Source organism: Schistocerca nitens, chromosome 5 (assembly GCF_023898315.1).
Source record: "Schistocerca nitens isolate TAMUIC-IGC-003100 chromosome 5, iqSchNite1.1, whole genome shotgun sequence".
NCBI classification, from domain to species: Eukaryota; Metazoa; Arthropoda; class Insecta; order Orthoptera; family Acrididae; genus Schistocerca; species Schistocerca nitens.
In genome coordinates, this window is record NC_064618.1 from 302,111,814 (window position 1) to 302,128,844 (window position 17,031).

Genomic DNA, 17,031 nt, shown 5'->3' on the forward strand with positions numbered 1-17,031 from the left:
AGGAAGCAAGAGTGCGTCTCCGTGGCATGGTTGTTAGTTTGCTTCACACGTATGCACCACACTGGGCTTTCTGGCTGTGAGCATTTCCTATTAAATGGTAGACACGTATGGCGCTCTAGTAGATACTGAAACATCCCCTTTGAAAAATCAATCAATTACTGTGCTGATAAACCTCTTGCGTTATTTGATTTTCAAACAGCTGAGCAAATCTGAACATACTCAGACATTTCTCTCTTTACTTATTCTGATCATCACTAAACTGACACACAATATTTTTTTTAGCGCAACGCCATCTGACTTTCATTAATCCCCACAAAAGAATGGCCCTCACTAACAATAACCTATACCTTCCATGAATCACTTACCTAACAAAAATCTTCGTTACTCAAACTACTGTAATACAGCGTGCGCCAATACTGCCAGCTTAATAAAAGATTCTAACTACTGATGGCCCTAACTACTGATAGGCATAGTTAGCAAATGAAAGATTTTGATAGAGAACAAACAATGTATTTACCTTAATAATATTCAAAAGTCATCATATATATATATATATATATATATATATATACGTTCTCAAAATTCTGCTATCTCTCTCCCCACATCCACCACTGCTGGCGGCTCACCTCCAACTGCACAACGCTACGTGCTGCTCACATCCAACTGCCCAACACTACAATAGCAAATATTCCAACAATGCAAACCAGCCACAGACTGCACACAGCACAGTCAGTGGTTTTCATACAGAGCGCTACGTGACGTTACCAACATAAAAACCTAATCAGCCTACTTACAATACCACTACACTATCTGTTGGCAGACGCCACTGAAACCATTATCAGTACATCTACTATCCCGCTAGTGGCATAAGTCATCGTCGGATCAGAATCGACGTCGTCTTTCCAGGTGCACTAATTTTTTCACTTAGTGTATAAAAATATATTTCCAATTTAATGAGGGGACACTGTGTGAATAAATCCAAGAGATTTCCCATCACTTGGTAATTACTGAAGCCCAGAAGTTAAAGAATATTTACATGAAACACCGTAATTAATGTTAACAAGAGCCATCTACATCTACATCTACATGGATACTCGGCAAATCACATTTAAGTTCCTGGCAGAGGGGTCATCGAACCACCTCTTTACAATTCTCTCTTATTCCAATCTCGTACAGCGCGGAAAGAACAAACACCGATATTTTTCCATACGATGTCTGATATCCCTTATTTTATCGTGGTGATCGTTTCTCCCTATGTAGGTCGGTGTCAACAAAATATTTTCGCATTTGGAGGAGAAAGTTGGTGATTGGAATTTCGTGAGAAGATTCCGTCGCAACGAAAAACGTCTTTCTCTTAATGGTGTCCAGCCAAAATCCTGTATCATTTCAGTGACACTTTCTCCCATATTTCGCGATAATACAAAACGTGCTGCGGTTCTTTGAACTTTTTCGATGTACTCCGGTAGTCCTATCTGGTAAGGATCCCACACCGCGCAGCAGTATTCTAAAAGAGGACGGACAAGCGTAGTGTAGGCAGACGCCTTAGTAGATCTGTCACATTTTCTAAGTGTTATGCCAATGAAACGCAGCCACGAGGTAAATATGTCATGATAAGACAAAGACTTCGCCTAGAAAGTATTCGAAAAACCAACGAAAATGCAAAGAAAGTGAGGTGAATAAAGAACGTATTTACTTAGCTCGATTAAGAATCAAATACAGGGTGTAGAGAGAATGAGAAAGGTGCGTCCTACGCAGATGCAATTGGGCACTATATGTCCTGATATCTAACGACAAGAAAAGTATTCATTCAAATGCAAAGTCTCGAAGCATTCGTAGCTGAAGCACATGTCTTGAAGTTCTCTGCAACACGCATTTACCTTGCTTAGCTGAAAATTGTACATAAAATAGGAAAATGTTGTCTGATTAAGATAATTAATCGGAATATTAATTCCGCTGAAGGGAGCTCACTTTAAATATGTTGCACTCGTACATGACTCTAACATGAACAAAGGTTAAATGAGCACATGAACAAATGAGTAAGGAAGTTCGTAGGATTTAAAAATGACTTCGGGAGGAAAGATATTTGTGAGCGATTTCAAATTTAGTTCAGTTATTATTCAAAAATCAGACATGTAAATTCATGAATAATAATGTACAAATGTTCTCTAATGGAGCGCTTGGGTATACAAAAACCATAAAGTCACAGAAAGCAGAAAAATAAATTCATATGTCTTCCAGTTCCCATTATGCCACTTGGAAAATGGGGAAGTAAAGTGAAATACGACCTATATCATTGGATGACTCAATGAGAAACAGGTATTAATCCTCACATATTCAAACAGACACGATTCGGACAAAGATCTAACATTGCTTACATGAAATTGCAAAAGCTTGTTCCACAGGTGCACCTGAAAAATCATGTAATATTGGATTCGGCAATGGATCACAAGCAAGTAACGATCTCAACAACAATCCTGGATGCTGCAGCTTAGAAACGCCCTGCTCAGTAACACACAAGATAAATGTCTGAACTTACGATTAACAGCCTCACTCGGCGACAAAGAGAACTGTGACTGCCTGAGCACATGGGCCCGTCGAACTTGAAACTTTGTGCAAAGCAACCTGACTGATTGATAAGGCTCCGCTCTCAAAGTACAGTTTGAAGACATGCTTTTTCACTCTTCAACCAAAGACAAAGACTTCTCGAGCGGACGAAGACATGGACTTCATTTTTTCCTTATTTTTTATTTTTCTTAACTCGTCAATATTCTGACTGGTTTTGTTGTGTCTATTTCAGAAAGCATAGACACAATGAGGTAGCTAGGTGCACGCTAAACTAACGCAGACGGGCTTGAAGTTCTGGAACATGAGACTTATTAATGAATAAGAAGAAAAGTACATATAGGTTTGTTACTTAACTTTTAATGAGTCCTTGGAATACATCTCTCTTGAATATTAGTACGCTATAAGCACTGATACAAATGGCGCCTTGCTAGGTAGTAGCTATGGACTCAGCTGAAGGCTATTCTATCTGTCTCTCGGCAAATGAGAGGAAGGCTTCGTACGTCTGGTCGCAAGCTATGTCGTCCGTACAACTGGGGCGAGGTCTATTCCGTGTCTTGTGACCTGCCATGTGGTGGCGCTAGGTTTGCGATTATACAGTGGCGACACGCGGGTCCGACATGTACTACAGGACCGCGGCCGATTTAAGTTACCACCTAGCAAGTGTGGTGTCTGGCTGTGACACCACATTCCTCCCCCGCAAATCGGCGAACGGTCGTGAGATAAGGCTTCCGCCCGCCGTGGGGAGGACCCCATGTTGACGTATGCGATGAGGTGGGGAGCCTAACAACAGGCGAGGCTGTGCCACCCGCACCCGGCCATTCGGTCCGAGGGGAGCTAGGAAACGCCTGAAAACCTAGTCCAGGGTGCACGTCAACATGCGGTGTATGCGCACGTAATGAGACAGGAGGGGCCGATGGGTCGACCTCCATGCGGTCGGAGCACCCGACGGGCGAAGACGACATCTGGTCCGGAGCGGGCAAGAGGTCCATGGCGGAGGACGGCGGGTCACGGGAAGCGATCGGCGGCGCGTGACCCAGGGAGGCGCGTGGCGGTGGCAGCGAAGCGTCCACTGCGGGCGGCGCCGGCGGCGGCTGCGGCGGCTGCTGCGGCGGCGGCGCGACGCCATGAGGCAAAATGGAAGGCAGCGTCGGTAACACCTGGGGATGAGGCGAGCCGGTAGATGGGTCCCCAGGGCGCTGACCTGACGGCTCCGTCGCTGAAAGCAGACGGGGAGCGGCAGAACCCAGGCGACGACAGAGGCGCAGCTGATTGAGATGCCGACGCACCTCACCAGAGGCCCCCAAAACCAAATACATCGCGCGGCCGAGGCAGCGAAGAATGCGCCCTGCGAGCCAACGCCGTGAACCGCGATAGTTGCGATAATAGACAACGTCGCCAGGAGCAAAAACCGGAGTCTGCCGCTGCACAGGAACCTGATGCGGCGGATGCAGCAAAGACATCAGGGTGCGATGAGAACGACCATGGAGCAATTCAGCTGGCGAGCGGCCATCGCGGGGCTGAGAGCGATACGAAGACAAAAAGAGCAACGAAGCGTCCTCCCGAGAATGCGACTCTTTCAATTTCAACATCTGGGACTTGAAAGTCCGGACCAATCGTTCAGCGGCACCGTTTGACTGAGGCGAAAACGGCGCAGATGTCAGATGTTGAATACCATTGGCCTGGCAGAATGACTGAAATTCTGCGGACATGAATTGTGGGCCATTGTCGGAAACAATAGTCTGCGGAAGACCCTCAATGCAAAAGATAGCAGACAAGGCTTGGATTGTGGCAGAAGACGTCGTGGAAGACATCCGGACAACAAAAGGAAAATTACTGAAAGCATCGACCACAACCAACCATCGAGCATTCCAGAATGGACCAGCAAAATCGATGTGCAAGCGTTGCCAAGGGGAAGTGGCGTTCGGCCATGCAAAGAATTTCCGCGGCGGTGCGGATTGTTGTTCGGCATACGCCACGCAAGAGGAGCACATACTCGTAATCGCAGCATCGATGCCGAACCAAATACAGTGCTGACGAGCAAGTTGTTTCGTACGCACTATACCCCAATGTCCTTGGTGAAGAAGCCGTAAGACAGAGGACTGTAACGAACGTGGGACCACGACTCTGGATTGATCATTATCGGAACGCAACAACAAAACACCACGCCGTACAAAAAGTCTCTCCTTGTGAGCAAAAAAACGGCGAACCAAAGGATCCTCGATCCGTGACTTTGACAAGGGCCATTGCGTAGCAACAAAACGCAAAACAGTAGAAAGGACAGGGTCAGCAGCTGTGGCTGTAGCGACACGACGAAAATCAATCGGAAACGATTCGACCACGTCATCGGTTTCCGAATCAATGAACATGCAAGCAAGTTCGGAAGAATCGAATGCTTTATCCTCAGCAACAGGCAAACGGGACAACGCATCAGCGTTTCCGTGCTTAGCAGTGGACCGATACAAGATATCGTAGCGGTACTGCGAGAGAAAAAATGACCAGCGAATGAATTTCTGCGCTGTACGTGGAGGTACAGGCTTGGTCGGATGAAAAAGCGATGTCAACGGTTTGTGGTCTGTGATAATGGTAAAGGGACGACCATACAAGAAATCATGAAACTTTGTAACACCAAACACGAGAGCTAAAGCTTCTTTCTCTATCTGTGAATAATTTCTTTGCGCAGATGAGAGCAATTTTGACGCAAAGGCAATAGGGCGATCGTGCGAGCCATCTTTGTGCGCAAGCACAGCACCGATCCCGAAATCCGATGCATCTACCATCAACAAAAGAGGTTTTCGGGGATCGAATGGCGTAAGGCAAGTATTTGAAAGTAACGCCGATTTCAACTGGCGAAAGGCGCGTTCGCATTCCGTCGTCCAGACGAACGGAACACCTTTACGGGGTAAGCGATGAAGCGGAGCTGAAATGGAAGAAGCATTTCGCAGAAATTTGTTATAATAATTAATTTTACCCAGCACACTCTGTAGCTGTTTCAAATTCTGCGGAGCAGGTAAGTCCTGTATGGCACGGAGGTGCTCTGGACTCGGATGTATACCTTGGGCATTTATGACATGCCCCAGGTAGGGTAAGTCCCGAGCAAAAAACACACATTTGTCCTTCCTCAAGCGAAGACCATGCTGACGCAAGACCTGAAATAATGTGCGGAGATTTTGCAAATGTTCTGCTTCTGTCTGTCCTGAGATCACAATATCGTCCAGATAGTTCGCAGCAGTAGGGACCGACGCACAAATAGTTTGTAAATATTGCTGAAACAATGCAGGGGCGGATGCACACCCGAATGGCAGTCTTTTGAAGCGATACAAGCCAAGATGCGTGTTAACCACTAAGACGCGCTGGGATTCTTCGTCCACAGGTATCTGCAAGTACGCATCTGCTAGGTCCAATTTGGAAAAATATATTCCCGGGCACAGTTTGTCAAAAAGATCTTCCGGGCGGGGCAAAGGAAAAGCAGCAGTCACAAGTTGAGGATTCACAGTTGCCTTGAAGTCCACACAAAGTCTCAGTTTACCGGAAGGTTTTGGCAAAATCACTAAGGGTGAGGCCCAGAGAGAAGCCTGCACACGGTCAATTACACCTTGAGGTTCTAAATCGGCTAATGTTCTTGCGACCTCATCACGCAATGCGTGGGGAACATTGCGCGCTCTGAAAAATTTCGGTTGCGCGTTGTCTTTCAGTTCCAAATGCGCTTCATAGGTCTTAGCGCAACCAAGGCCCGGTGCAAAAATGTCTGCAAATTGTTCACAAAGACTAGAAACACTGGCGGAAGGCACAGTCGGATTCACTGATAGGACCTGATTTACTATAGACAAATTAAACAATTTAAACAAATCTAAACCAAACAAGTTCACTGCAGTAGAAGAACGAAGAACGTAAAATGACACAAGTTTTGTTTGTCCCTCGTATGAGGCAAGAAGGCTGCACTGTCCTAACACAGGTATATGCTGTCCTGAGTAACTATGTAACTGAACATTTGCGGCACGCAATGGCGGTTTGCCCAGTTGTTTGTACGTGTCGTAATTGAGCAATGAAACTGCAGCTCCGGTATCGAGCTGGAATGGTATCACTTTGCCTTCAAAGTCTAAGTCCACAAAAAGTTTATTGTCCTGCTGACGACAAGAGCGACTGTCACGTGCAATTTGAACTGATACAGGTACAGAAGCACTTGCGACTTTACGGGATTTCCGGCGACGTCGACGCACACTTTTGGTGGGACGAACACAGTCACTGTTAGCTAAAGTGTCACTGGACGGGTGGGAATGAACTACATGAATGTCCATGGGCGAAGGTCCACGAGCCTGAGTGTCCTGGGTTCGATTCCGGCGCGAAGCAAAAGGCCTGGAATTATTGTGATTGTCTGATTTAAGCTTTTTCTGGCAAACACTTTGAACATGTCCTTTCTTTTGACAGTAAAAGCAAATAGCTTGGCGTGACGGGCAATTTTCACGCGAATGTCTCGTAGCACACCGCGGGCATGATTTCACTGCAGTTGCTTGCTTACGCGGCGCACGTGTTTGCGAGCTAGGCTGCCGCTGCTGTGCGGACGGGCGCGAGGGCCGCTTAGCGTCCCGTGCAGCGGGCCCGGCGGGCCGGTGAATGTGACACACTGCTGGCGAAGTTACAAATGAGTCCTGAGCAAAGTCAAGTGTGTCTTGCCTATCCAATATGTCTATCACTTGTTGAAGGGAGGGATTAACTAGTTTCAAAATCTGTTCCCTTATGCGAACATCAGAAACGTTCTGTGCTATTGCATCACGCACCATAGTATCTGAATAAGGGAGGCCACAGTCACATTCAAAGGCACACTCCCTAGTAAGTCCTTGCAAAGTTGCAACCCACTCCCTATTAGTCTGACCGGCCGTACGTTTTGTACGAAAGAACGTATACCGTTTTGCAACTACATTTACTGTTTCTTTGAAATAGGCATCTAAAGCAGACAAAATTTCGTCGTAGGACAGAGTGGCTACGTCGCGTCGGGGAAACCATTTCACTATCACACGGTAGGTAGACACACCGACACAAGAAAGCAAAAACGGCTGCCGCTCGTTACCTTGAATCCTGTATGCTGCTAGATGGAAGGCAAATTGTCGGGACCACTCAGTCCACGACTCTTCGGCCGCCACGTATGGCCGAAAGGGAGGTGCAACAGCGTTTTGTGGCAGCTGTAGCGAAGAAGCGGCGGCTGCCGCATCGGTTTGCAGCGCACGTTGACCCTGGACGAGCTGTCCTAGGGCTTCCAATAACGCCTGCGTCTGCTGATTCTGCAAGCGAAAAAATTCGGACAGTACATCTGGAGATTGTGGCGAAGCCATGACACAAACGAATTAATACAAACTCTTTTACTCGTCGCCAAATAATGTTGTGTCTATTTCAGAAAGCATAGACACAATGAGGTAGCTAGGTGCACGCTAAACTAACGCAGACGGGCTTGAAGTTCTGGAACATGAGACTTATTAATGAATAAGAAGAAAAGTACATATAGGTTTGTTACTTAACTTTTAATGAGTCCTTGGAATACATCTCTCTTGAATATTAGTACGCTATAAGCACTGATACAAATGGCGCCTTGCTAGGTAGTAGCTATGGACTCAGCTGAAGGCTATTCTATCTGTCTCTCGGCAAATGAGAGGAAGGCTTCGTACGTCTGGTCGCAAGCTATGTCGTCCGTACAACTGGGGCGAGGTCTATTCCGTGTCTTGTGACCTGCCATGTGGTGGCGCTAGGTTTGCGATTATACAGTGGCGACACGCGGGTCCGACATGTACTACAGGACCGCGGCCGATTTAAGTTACCACCTAGCAAGTGTGGTGTCTGGCTGTGACACCACAGGTTTGATGCGGCCCGCACAGATCCCTCTCCTGTGCTAACCTCTTCATCTCAGAGTAGCACTTGCAACCTACGTCCTCAGTTATCTGCTAGATATATTTCAAACTCTGTCTTCCTCTACATTTTTTGCCCTCTACATCTCCCTCTAGTACCATGGAAGTCAGTCAATCCCTGATGTTTTAATACATGTCCTATCATCCCGTCCCTTCTCCTTGTCAGTGTTTGCCACATATTCCTTTCTTCTCCGATTCTGCGCAGAACCTCCCTATTGCTCATCTAATCAGTCCACACAATTTTCAACATTTCTGTAACACCACATCTCAACTGCTTGGATTCTGTTCTTTTCCGGTTTTCCCACAGTCTATGTTTCACCCCCATACAAAGCATTGCTCCAGACGTACATTCTCAAAAATTTCTTCTTCAAATTAAGGCCTATGTTTGATACTAGTAGTCTTCTCTTGGCCAGGAATGCCTTTTTTGCCAGTGTTAGTCTGCTTTTGATGTTCTCCTTCTTCCGTCCATCATGGGTTATTTTGCTGCTTAGGTAGCTGAATTTCTTAACTTCATCTACTTAGAGGCCATCAGTCCTGATGCTAAGTTTCTTGCTGTTATCATTTCTGCTACTCCTCATTACCTTCGTCTTTCTTCGATTTACTCTCAATCCATATTCTGTTCCCATTAGACTGTTCATTCAATTCGGCAGATCATGTAATTCTTCTTCAATTTCGCCGAGGATACCAATGTCATCAGCAAATCGTATCATTGATATCGTTTCACCTTGAATTTTAATTCCACTCCTGGACGTTTATTTTACTTCCATCATTACTTCTTCGATGTACAGATTGAACAGTAGGGGCGAATGATTATATCACTGTCTCACATCCTTTTCAATTCCAGCACTTCGTTCTTGGCCGTACACTCTTATTATTCCCTCCTGGCTCTTGTATATATTGCACATTACCCGTCTCTCTCTATAGTTTACCACTATCTTTCTCAGAATTTCGAACATCTTGCACCATTTTACATGACCGACCGCTTTCTTCTATGTACGTCTCTTGACTTTTCTTTAGTCTTGCTTCCATTATCAACCTCATCGTCGGAATTGTTTTCTCGTGCCTTTATCTTTCCTAAAGCCAAACTGATCGTCCTCTAACACACTCTCAGTTTTATTTTCCATTCTTCTGTGTATTATACTTGTAAGTAACTTGGACGCATGAGCTGTTAAGCTGATTGTGCAATAATTCTCGCACTTGTCAGCTCTTGCAGTCTTCGGAATTGCGTGGCTGATATTTTTCCGAAAGTCAGATGGTATGTCGCCATACTCATACATTCTACACACCAACTTGAGTAGTCGTTTTGTTGCCACTTCCCCCAATGATTTTAGAATTTCTGATGGAATATTATCTTTCCCTTCTGACTTATTGATCTCAAGTCCTCCAAAGCTCTCTTAACTACTGATTTTAATACTGGATCCCCTATCTCTTCTAAATCGACTCCTGTATCTTCTTCTATCACGTCAAACAAATCTTCCACTTAATAGAGGCCTTCAATGCAGTATTTCCACATGTAGACAGTAGGGTCTTTGAAAGACACTTATAATTCAGTCTGTTTCTGCATTTGCGCTGTGTGAGACGTAAAATACAGTGAAACCTAAGTATTGAATACTAACAATCTGAGCGAAAAAGCAAATCAAGAACATTGCTTTTAGAAGTATGGATTATCTTAGTCAAGCACATACACTGATGTGCAAGACTTAAGAACAAAAGTAACTTTCACATGTGTGTGACTGTCAAGTAACATCGCTCAATGAAACGTGGACAATAGATAGAAGAAATTGCTGCAGTATAGTAGGTAAGTGAAAGAAATGCGCCATGTGACGATCAGAAATGATATTATTATTCAAAGACAGTAGTTACACTGAAGTCATCGTGTTTCATGGTGGTCCCATGGACATTGCAAAAGGCGGGACACGATTTTTAATAGGTTGTATGATCACCACGGGCCGCAGTCTACGCTCTGCAACATGTTCCCATGCTGGCCTCAAGGTTGGTAAGGGGTTGTTGTGGGAGGGCGTTCCATTCTTACACCACCGCGACTGAAAACTACTGCACGGTCGTTGGTGCTCGTGGACGTGCTGCAGTACAGCGCAGGTCTGGGATACATTCGTCCTGACTTCACTTTTGTGAATGCGCGACCGCATCGAATAGCGCAGGTGGGGGCGGTCTCGGAACGAGCGCATGTTCGGTGAATGGACTGGCCTTCTCGTTCCCCCGACTTAAATCGCGTCGAGCACGTATGGGATATATTGGGAAAACGTACTCCATCACATCCACAAGCATGAACTGCAATCCTCAATAGCGCTAGTGGAGGAATGGAACGCTCTACCACAATTAGTCCTTATCAACTTTGTCGCCAGCATGGGTTCACGATGCAGACAGTTGATTCCTATCTGTGGTGATCACGTACCCAATTAAAAACCGAATACCGCCTTTTGTAATGTCACGCGGACCATCATAAATCGCGGTGACCTCAGCGGAAATACTGTCTTTGAATGAAAGTGTCGCTTCCATTTTCTCTCGTTGGGTATTTTTTTATGTTCTATTATGTAGCAGTTCTTTCTATGTGTGATCTAGTCTTGTTACTTGGTGGAGACAGGACATACGTAAGTTAATCTCATCATTAAGTTTTGCTCACCAGTGTACGTACCGTACACATAACAGATAAGGGATTAATTATCTTATGTATGGGAACAGTGGAGCGAAACAGCGCAGTTGAAACCACACGCACCTTCTTTTACCTTTGTCGATTGTACACTACCCGCAAGCAATGTTTTAAAAAATGTCGTAAATTATTTTATCCATTTTGGTTGGAGAACACCGCAGCTGTTTTAGTAAATTACATTGTAGCAAATATAGCAACCAGCCACAAGTCGTTTTGGAATGATTTTATGATACCGTTACTAGCTTCGGACCTGAGCCCATCATCAGATGGTAGATTTGAGTTCTAGCAAGTTTTACAGTTGTGTCTTCCTGCAAACCCCTCCTCCACATATTACAAACCAGAGATTTCGTATTCTTTTACAATCCATACTGACTCTTGAACTGACCCGCCAGGGTAGCCGAGAGCGCTAACGCGCTGCTTCCTGGACTAGGGTAGGTGCGACGGCCCCAGATCGAATCCTCCCAGCGGATTAACGGCGAGGGCCGGTATGCTGGTCAAATGTCTCTGAGCACTATGGGACTCAACTGCTGAGGTCATTAGTCCCCTAGAACTTAGAACTAGTTAAACCTAACTAACCTAAGGACATCACAAACATCCATGCCCGAGGCAGGATTCGAACCTGCGACCGTAGCGGTCTTGCGGTTCCAGACTGCAGCGCCTTTAACCGCACGGCCACTTCGGCCGGCTATGCTGGTCAGCCTGGATGTGGTTTTTAGGCGGTTTTCCACATCCCACTAGGTGTATACCGGGCTGGTCCCCACGTTCCGCCTCAGTTACACGACTCGCAGACATTTGCAAATGTTTGCACTATTCCATGCCTTACACTAGACGCAGACAGCTGGGGTACACTGCTTCCGTCCCGGGGGTTTCGGGGTGGCGGCAGGAAGGCCATGCGGCCAACCTCTGCAGTTAACACTGCTAACTTAATAGTAACTAGGCCGACTCCACGTTGAAGCGGGACTAAGGCCCCAAGAAAGAAGAAAGAAGAAGACTCACTCATGAACTGAACTCTGAACAAGATTACTCTCAGTTCAGTTAACGAGTTAGTATGAATTTGTAAAAGAAAACCAAACCTCTGGCTTATAAAATGTGAAGATTGTTCATAGTTCAGTTCATGGGTCAGTATCGATTGTGAAAGAAAACCAAACCTCTGGCTTATAATATGTGAAGATTGTTCTTAGTTCAGTTCATGAGTCAGTATCGATTGTAAAAGAAAATCAAACCACTGTCTTATGATATTTGAAGATCATTCTTAGTTCAGTTCATGGGTCAGTATCGACTCTAAAAGAAAACCAAACCTCTGGCCTATAAGATTTGAAGGAGGACTTTTCAGGAACACACAGATGCAAAACTGGCAAGAAGTAAACTGTACCGTGATACCTGAGTTTCTCCTGGCGTATACAACTTTCAAATAACATCCGGGAATTCAGCCAGGTAACACTTTCAGCGACCGCCGATATTTCGGCGGGAGAACACCCCGCCATTTTCAAGGCAAACTGCAACGGACAGGCGGCGTACATGGAAATTTAATACCTCGGTTCTCCGACAGAAGCAGGAAAGATAACACACACACACACACACAGTATTACGAGCAGACAGATGGAGTTGCGATGGGTAGTCCGTTGTCTCCTGTGATCGCAAATTTATTTATGGAAGACTTCGAGGAACGTGCATTGGAGTCGGCGCCTTTCAAACCCGCCTGTTTCTTTAGATACGTTGACGATACCTTCGTTGTTTGGCCTCACGGTAGGGAGAATTTGAATGTCTTTCTAGAACATCTGAACTCGATCCACCCGAACATTCGTTTTACGATGGAGGTGGAAGAGGATGGTTGCCTTCCCTTTCTCGTCGTGTTGGTTAGGAGGAAGGATGATGGATCATTGGGACATGCAGTCTACAGGAAACGTACTCACACCGACTTGTACTTACAAGCTAATAGTTGTCACCATTCGGCTCAGCGTGAAGGGGTACTTCGTACCTTGGTACACAGGCCACATGTCGTTTCTGACGCTGAGACTTTGCCAGCTGAGCTGTCCCATCTTGAAGTTACATTTCGTCAAAATGGTTATAGTGATAGACAGATTGAACGTGCGTTGCGCTATCGACCAACTGTACATTGGGTGATTGATGATAATTCTGAGTCAACACCCAAGTCTACTGCCTTTTTGCCTTACGTAGGAAACACGTCCAATAAGATCGGTCGTATTTTACGGAAATACGATGTGAAATGTGTTTTCCGACCTCCATCTAAAATTAGAGCACTTTTGAGTTCCGTTAAGGATGATCTTGGACTGCGTAAGGCGGGTGTATATCGTATTCCTTGTAGCTGCGGCATGGCATATATTGGTCAAACTATCAGGACCGTGGAGGACAGATGTACTGAGCATAAACGGCACACACGATTACAGCAGCCAAATAGATCTGCTATTGCCGAACATTGCTTGGATACTGGTCACCCCATGTTATATAATAACACCGAGATATTGGCATGCACGTCCAGCTGTTGGGACAGTGTCATTAGGGAGGCAGTTGAGATTAAATTAGCGAGCAACCTCGTTAACAGGGATGGAGGTTTCTGTTTAAACTCTGTTTGGAATCCGGCTCTCTCCCTTATCAAAAAACAGAGGAACAGAGTCAATGCTGCCTCACCTGCGAATTCATAGTCTCACTATCGATAGCTCTGACTTTGGTCATCTTTGGTGGCACTAGTGTTCAGTGTGTGTGTGTGTGTGTTATCTTTCCTGCTTCTGTCGGAGAACCGAGGTATTAAATTTCCGTGTACGCCGCCTGTCCGTTGCAGTTTGCCTTGAAAATGGCGGGGTGTTCTCTCGCCGAAATATCGGCGGTCGCTGAAAGTGTTACCTGGCTGAATTCCCGGAAGTTATTTGAAAGTAAACTGTACCATCTGATGATGGGCTCAGGCCTAAAACTAGTAACGGCGTAATAAAACCATTTCAAGAAATTGTGTGGCTGGTTGTAGTATTTCCTACAGTGTAAAATATTGTAAAACTACTCATGAAATTTAATTTATAGTATATTTCAGTTTAGTGAAATGTCTATATACGCGTTCACAGACCGAGAATTATAAAGTAAAACTGTAACGAATAAAGTCTGTCGAGACAGAACAAAACGGCTGCACGATACCTGCTCCGACGTTCTTCTCTAGTTGATCCCAAAGAAATGAGCTGCAGACACAAAGCGCTCACCACTGTGTGCGAGGTGCAATAGAATAATTGCGAATCGAGTAGGTATTTGCGTCAAAAGACATTTCTGCGGGCAGCAGCGAGCCAAGTGCTGTCTGGCAGAGATCCCAGACGTGATTACCGCACACCGCGTGGCCTCAAGCCCGGAGGGCGCACACGGGGACTGAGTCGGTTGTTGAAGACGATTATCACCCGACGCCACCGTAATTAAGTCGTCGACATTTTGTAAGGAACGTCGTTTACACAGTTTAATACATAAACTGCTCTAACGTTCCATGTGTTGGTTAAATAACAGTTAACACAGATATGTTTCGGCCGGCCGCGGTGGTCTAGCGGTTCTAGGCGCTCAGTCAGGAACCGCGCGACTGCTACGGTCGCAGGTTCGAATCCTGCCTCGGGCATGGATGTGTGTGATGTCCTTAGGTTAGTTGGGTTTAAGTAGTTCTAAGTTCTAGGGGACTTATGACCACAGATGTTGAGTCCCATAGTGCTCGGAGCCATTTTTAGATATGTTTCTGTAAATATATTGAATGAAGTTAGTGTTTATCAGTATCTGCATGTAATAGATGCCTGTTATAAGATCCCGTGCCTAATTACAACCGAGTATCTCAGGGTTATCGTAATGACCCGCACACATTCAGTGTTGAGCGAAAACGTTATGACCACTGAAAACCACAAGATTAATTGCTGCCTACTGGCGTTGTTGCCAGCTGCCACGGTAAGGTAAATATGTAAGCGGAGCAGAGATACACTAGTGAAGACAAAGGCCGCAAATAGGGAAGTCCAAAGACATTTACAAATACCAGATTGTTAAAGACCGGCGCCACGCAGGGTACCCGAGCGGTCTGCGGCATCTTGTCACGGTCCGCGCGGCTTCCCCGTCGGAGGTTCGAGTCCTCCCTCGGGCTTGGGTGTGTGTGTCGTTCTTAGCGTAGGTTAGTAAGTAGTGTCTAAGCTTAGGGACCCATGGCCTCAGTAGTTTGGTCCCATAAGACCTTACCACAAATTTCCAAACACTGGCGGCTGGGAACCAGCTGCTCGGAAACGCCGAAGTTGGTCTACTGTTGGCGGGCTACTGTCGTGAGTACCTGTTGAACATGGCTGAAGGATGTTGGAACCACGAGTAGGCGGCAAGGTGTTGGACGTCGACATCTCATCGCAGACCAGGGGGACCTGGTGCTTGCCCATTCTGTAAAGAGCGAAAGATCGTTATCTGTGTCAGATCTGACGACAGAGTACAATGCTGGTGTTTCGGAGCGAACCGTTCAGCAAATATCGCTGGACACTGGACTTCGCAGCTGACGACACTAAATGTTCCCATCGTGACCTCATGACGCAGTCAGTTACAGTCACACTGGGCACGGGGTTGTATACACGGTGGTCTATTGATAGTGACCGGGCTAAATACCTCACGAAATAAGCATCAAACGAAAAAACTACAAAGAACGAAACTCGTCTAGCTTGAAGGGGGAAACCAGATGGCGCTATGGCTGTCCCGCTAGATGGCGCTGTCATAGGTCAAACGGATATCAACTGCGTTTCTTTAAAATAGGAGCCCCCATTTTTATTACATATTCGTGTAGTACGTAAAGAAATATGAATCTTTTAGTTGGACCACTTTTTGCTTTGTGATAGATGGCGCTGTAATAGTCACAAACGTATAAGTACGTGGTATCACATTCCGTCAGTGCGAACGGTATTTGCTTCGTGATACACTACCCATGTTAAAATGGACCGTTTACCAATTGCGGAAAAGGTCGATATCGTGTTGATGTATGGGTATTGTGATTAAAATGCCCAACGGGAGTGTGCTATGCACGCTGCTCGGTATCCTGTACGACTCATCCAAGATTCCGGACCGTTCACCGGATAGTTACATTATTTAAAGAAACAGGAAGTGTTCAGCCACATGTGAAACGTCAACCACGACCTGCAACAAATGATGATGCCCAAGTAGGTGTTTTAGCTGCTGTAGCGGCTAATCCGCACATCAGTAGCACACAAATTGCGCGAGAATCGGGAACTCAAAAACGTCGGTATTGAGAATGTTACATCAACATCAATTGCACCCGTACCCTATTTCGATGCACCAGGAATTGCATGGCGACGACTTTGCACGTCGTGTACAGTTCTGCCAATGGGCACAAGACAAATTACGGGAAGATGACAGATTCTTTGCACACGTTCTATTTAGCGACGAAGCGTCATTCACCAACAGCGGTAACGTAAACCGGCATAATATGCACTATTGGGCAACGGAAAATTCACGATGGCTGCGACAAGTGGAACATCAGCGACCTTGGCGGGTTAATGTATGGTGCGGCATTATGGGAGGAAGGATAACTGGCCCCCATTTCATCGATGGCAATCTAAATGGTGCAATGTATGCTGATTTCCTATTTAATGTTCTACCGATGCACAAGACGTTTCACTGCATAACAGAATGGTGATGTACTTCCAACACGATGGATGTCCTGCACATAGCCCGCGTGCGGTTGACGCGGTAGTGAATAGCATATTTCATGACAGGTGGATTGGTCGTCGAAGCAGCATACCATGGCCCGCACGTTCACCGGATCTGACGTCCCCGGATTTCTTTCTGTGGGGAAAGTTGAAGGATATTTGCTATCGTGATCCACCGATAACGCCTGACAACATGCGTCAGCGCATTGTCAATGCATGTGCGAACATTACGGAAGGC